This window comes from Rhinopithecus roxellana, chromosome 13, assembly GCF_007565055.1.
Source record: "Rhinopithecus roxellana isolate Shanxi Qingling chromosome 13, ASM756505v1, whole genome shotgun sequence".
NCBI lineage: Eukaryota > Metazoa > Chordata > Mammalia > Primates > Cercopithecidae > Rhinopithecus > Rhinopithecus roxellana.
This window is the reverse complement of record NC_044561.1, coordinates 108,956,114-108,961,431: the sequence shown is the minus strand read 5'-3', so window position 1 is coordinate 108,961,431 and position 5,318 is coordinate 108,956,114. Positions and strand designations below refer to the sequence as shown.

Here is a 5,318-nt window from a genome sequence, read left to right as displayed (position 1 = left end):
AACAAACTTTGTGAGGAGCGCGACAAGCTGCGCCCACCCCCCGCGGGGCGGGCCGAAGGCGCCGAGGGGCTTCGCCCCGCCCAGCGCGCCCGGAGGGGGCGGGGCCGTGGGCACCTTCTTCCTGCGCCCACCCCGCCCTCAGGAATGCTGCATGGCCTCCCCAGAGCGGAGGTGGGAGCCTCGGCCGGGGAGAGCCCGCTCGGGGGCAGGAAGTGGCCCGGCCCTCCTCGTGGAGGGTGTTTCCGGAGCGCTTACTGTGCTCCTCGCCGGAGAGGGGTCGTTACCGAGGGGGAACTTCTGTAAATCGTGACTTTTGTCATTTCGCGCCCCCCACAAGATGTCCTGCCGGCGGTGCGATTGCTCCCGTTGCTTCGAGGGGAAACTGAGGCCGGTTAGTCCGGGCACTTACCCTCAGCTGGTAAAGGACTGGGCTCTGATGGGGACGCCTGTTACGACCTCAAGGGCCTGTAGAGTCTGGGAGGCCGCCTCCGACCTAAGCCCAAAAAACACATGGTCGGGCTCACAGGGGGCGGCCAGAGGTGAAAACTGCCAGTGCTTTGCAGCGACGCTGTGCGGGGCACTTCGTGTGTGTCATCCCGTCTCATCCTCGGGTGATGGGGTATGTGTTGTCCTTTGTAAGTCTCTGGCTTGTTCATGAGCCGCAGAGAGGTTCTTGATTTGCTTTTGTCACACAGTCAACCGGTGTCATTCAGCCCAGGTCGGTCGATGGTGAAGCCTGATCCCTTACCCGTTGTGCTCGGCCTTAAACCATCAGTTCAGGAGCTCCCAGAGTTCCTGTCTGGTTTTTCCTCTTCTGCCGGTTACACCCTACTCCAGAAGGTTTTCCTTGGCCTCCCCCACCCGGGTCAGTACACTCTTCCCCCGCTGTCTGCTGTGGGTACCACATACTGTGAAATACCTGTTAACCAATCTCCTAGGGCACCCCCACCCCCCCCAGCCCTGTACCTGGGTACGGCTGGGCCCAGATATCTAGGGCCCCTGAGCTTGTAAATCGCCTTGAAAACAGCTTTTGGTCTTAATGGCCCTTTAGCAAGGGAGAACTCGAGGAACAACACTCTTTAATTTTTTGCAAACGAGCCTTAAGCCAATCAGAACGCCAATTAAAAGATTGTTAAGGTTTCACCTGGACACCCCATAGAAGCCAGACTTCCTGCAAATGTTAAAAATCTCCTCACAGCAGCGGGTGAAATGTCAGTGGCACTGCCTGTTGCTCTCCATTTCACAGACAGGGAAACTGAGGCCCAGAGTGTGGGTCAGAAGCAATTTTCTTGGCCGAATAAATGGTGCTTCCCCCACAGCCCTCTGAAAGAAAAAGCCATGTCTGGGTTGCCTTAGGTAAGATACGTAAAACCAATGGGCCTTGGCCTCTAGGAAATGTATGGGACAGGGACCTTCAGAAGAGGGGAGCCCCAGGGGGAAATGGGTGCCATCAGGTGAGCCTGGAGAGGGGGCTCCGGTAGTGGCTGCTGCACTATGCGTTTTTCTCCTGTATGCCTAAGAGCCGCGCTGCCCTTTCTGGGGAAGCCACTGGGGGCCTGGGCTAGAGGCAGAGACCGCACCATAAATTGTGCCTGCAGCAGCCCCTTAGACCAGTGCTTCCCAAGTCTGGTACTAGATGAGGTTGGGGAAATGGAAGGGAGTGACTGCCTCCTCCTCCACCTGAGAGCTGCATAACAAAGACCTTCCTCCTGGAGGACGGGGTAGGGGTGAAGGGAGGCTGGTAGCGGGTCAGATTTTGCAGGTAAGCAAGCTTCACAGGTAAAGCCTTAGTGCAATTAGAGTTTGAGAATTACTGTGTAAAGTTTCTCAACTAGTAAGTATCAGAATTTAGCATGTGTGGATTCTCTAAGCCAGTAATTCCACTTCTAGGAATCTGTGTTTAGAAGTAGCTGTACAACAAAGATAAATGCTTATAGAAGATTATTCTTTGCAGAACTGTTCATTCGGGAAAATTGCAAACAGCTAAGTACCCCTCACCAGGAGCTGGCCCATTATAGCAACTCTGAGACCTCTCTACTACAGGCTCTTAAAATGGGGTAAGTTGGTGTACGCTAATGTAGGGGCATGGCCAAGGTGTGTTTATTGACAGCTTACAGTGTCCCAACATGGAGGGACTTTGGACATACTTGGTGAGAACTTCAGTGGGAAAACTTTTTCGAAGTGATAAGTTATTTTATTGTCATTTTTCTCCCCCCCACTTTCTTTTTTCTTTTCTTTTTTTTTTTTTGGAGACAGAATCTTGCTCTGTCTCCAGGCTGGAGTGCAGTGGGGCGATCTAAGCTCACTGCAACCTCTGCCTCGCGGGTTCAAGCGATTCTCCTGCCTCAGCCTAAAGGCGCCCACCACCATGCCCAGCTAATTTTTGTGTTTTTAGTAGAGACGGAGTTTTGCCATGTTGGCCAGGCTGATATTGAACTGACCTGAAGTGTCCACCGCCTCAACCTCCCGAAGTGTTGGGATTACAGGTGTGAGCCCAGCCTTCTCCCCCTCTTTCTAAATTAAAAAATACTGTAATAAGAAGCTCCCCCCACCTTTTTTCCCCGTGTTTGAAGAAACTGGGTCACTAAGGGAAGAAGAGACTTGCCTAATACGAGTTTGGGGTCCTGACCCCTGGGAGGGATCTGGGGATAGACTAGGAGAGGAAGGAGAGGTGGAAAGACATCCAAGCCGAGACCAACCTGGCTGCCCAGGTCATCTAAGTCAGTTCCCTGCCTCCGTGCCAGAAAAACCCAAACTGGAGACTCTTGGATATGAGGCTCCAGGTTCATCCTGCCAGTTTCTAGTGAACTTGGTGATCTCATTGGTTCAAATGAATAAATCCACTTAAAAAAAAAAAAAAAAAAAAAAGCGAGCCACTTCCTTTTTTTTTTTTTTTTTTTTTTTTTGAGACGGAGTTTCGCTCTTGTTGCCCAGGCTGGAGTGCAGTGGCAAGATCTCAGCTCACTACAACCTCCACTTCCCAGGTTTAAGCGATTCTCCTGCCTCAGCCTCCTGAGTAGCTGGGATTACAGGCATGCACCACCACACCCGGCTGATTTTGTATTTTCAGTAGAGACGGAATTTCGCCATGTTGGCCAGGCTGGTTTTCAACTCCTGACCTCAGGTGATCCGCCTGCCTTGGCCTCCCAAAGTACTGAGATTACAGGTGTGAGCCACTGCACCTGGCCACCGCTCTGTTTTTGATGGAAGTGGGGAAAGGCACCAGCATTTACTGAGAATCCACATGAGCCAAGTCGTGTCTCAGGATAAAGGAGAAGATGGGGTTATGTGGGGTAGAGGGAAGAGTCCAGCAAAGGCCAGGGAAAGTGGAAGTGTTCAGGAAACAACTGGATTGGGTAAGATGGAAGGGCTGTGAAGGCCAGCATAAAGAATTTGGATTTGGCAGTGTGGGCAGTAGAGAGCCCCAGCTGGTTCCTGCGGAGAGGTGGGGAGAGACCAAGGGAAGGTAGTTGGTGACTCAGCTCTGGGTAATTGAGGCCGGGCGGATGGAGACCCGCCTCTGAGATCTAGGGAGATTTGTGGCTGTTATGTGAGGTTCTGCATTTTCATCTAATGTTGGTAAGTGGAATTCCACATCTTCCTCCTGAAAAGTCTTGTAGTGTCTTGTTGGTCAACCACAATTTGCCTAGCTCTCTCGTAGTTGTTGGGTATTTACTCACGTAACTAATTCCTGAGTGCTCGCCTGTGTCTGGCTGTGTGCCTACAGCTGGAAAACCTACAGCCAACGTTAGTCCTAAAGGCTTTGGGCGACAGTGCCTTGTGGTGGGAAGGCTGTGGCCCTGGGACTTGGTTGCTAGCCAGGTGATATAGGATAATCATCCACACCTTCTGAGCCTCCCTTTTCTCATGTTGTGGAAATACAAGGCTTTGGTGAGAGTCAAAGAAAACAGGCACACCCTTTGTTTTATTGTGCCTTGCTTTTTTGCGCTTTGCAGGTACTGCGTTTTTTACAAAGTGAAGGATTTTGGCCACCCTGTGTCGAGCAAAGTCTACCGGCATTATTTTTCCAAAAGGATGCTCAGTCTGTGCCACATTTTGGTAATTCTTGCAATATTTCAAAGTTTTGTTGTTATTATTTCTAGTATGGTGATCTGCTATCAGTAATCTTTGATGTTACTATTGTAATTGTTTTGGGGGGTCATGAGTGATGCCTGTGTAAGATGGCAAACTTAATCCATCAATATTGTATGCGTTCTGACTGCTCCACCAACCAGCTGTTTGCAATTAGTAATCCTACAGTGGCCTCTAAGTGTTCAAGTGTAAGAATGTGTTGCAAATCTCTCACTTCACATCGAGAGCTAGAAATAATTAAGCTCGGTGAGAAAGGCATGTTGAAAGCCAAGATAGGCCTTTTTTTTTTTTTTTTTTTTTTTAGTTTTTAGTAGAGGTGAGGTTTCGCTCTGTTGTCCAGGCTGGCCTCCAACTCCTGGGCTCAAGTGATCCTCCTGCCTCGGCCTCCGAAAGTGTTGGGATTAAAAGTGTGAGCCACCATGCCCTGCCTCTGGAGTAGCGCTTTTAATTTCATGCAAGAACTATTGGCCAGGTGCGGTGGCTCACACCTCTAATCCCAGCTACTGGGGAGGCTGAGGCGGGAGAATTGCTTGAACCTGGGAGGCAGAGGTTGCAGTGAACTGACATCATGCCACTACACTCCAGCCTGGGCGACAGCAAGACTCTGTCTCAAAGCAAACAAAAACTATCTGGCTAGGTCTGATGGCTCATGCCTGTAATCCCAACACTTCAGGAGGCCGAGGCGGGAAGGTCTCTTGAACCCAGGAGTTTGAGGCCAGCCTGAGCAACATGGCAAGACCCCGTCTCAACAAAAAATAATCAGCTGGGCATGGTGGCAAATACCTGTAGTCCCAGCTACTTGGGAGGCTGAGGTGGAGGAAGGCTTGAGCCCAGGAGGCTGAGGCTGCAGTGAGGTATAATTGTGCCACTGCTCCAGCCTGCGTGAAAGAGTGAGACCCTGTCTCAAAAATTGGCCAGGCGTGGTGGCTCATGCCTATAATCTTAGCACTTTGGGAGGCCAAGGTGGGCAGATCACCCGAGGTAGGGAGTTCAAGACCAGCCTGACCAACATGGAGAAACCTCATCTCTACTAACAATACAAAATTAGCTGGGCTTGGTGGTGCGTGCCTGTAATCCCAGCTACTCAGGAGTCTGAGGCAGGAGAATCGCTTGAACCTTGGAGGCGGAGGTTGCAGTGAGCCGAGATCGTGCCATTGCACTCTAGTCTGGGCAATAAGAGTGAAACTGCATCTCAGGGAAAAAAAAAAAAAAAAAATCCTAAATTA

At 50.8% G+C, this 5,318-nt stretch overlaps 1 long non-coding RNA gene across 1 annotated transcript in view; it reads left to right on the top strand.

Annotated features, from left to right (window-relative positions):
• Positions 1-140: 140 nt before the first annotated feature.
• LOC115892757 overlaps positions 141-5,318 on the top strand; it is a 75,463-nt gene continuing 70,285 nt past the window's right edge. Inside the window, exons 1-2 of the long non-coding RNA XR_004052643.1 lie at positions 141-619; positions 1,955-2,057. This is a non-coding gene — a long non-coding RNA (uncharacterized LOC115892757). The remainder of the gene's footprint in view (positions 620-1,954; positions 2,058-5,318) is intronic.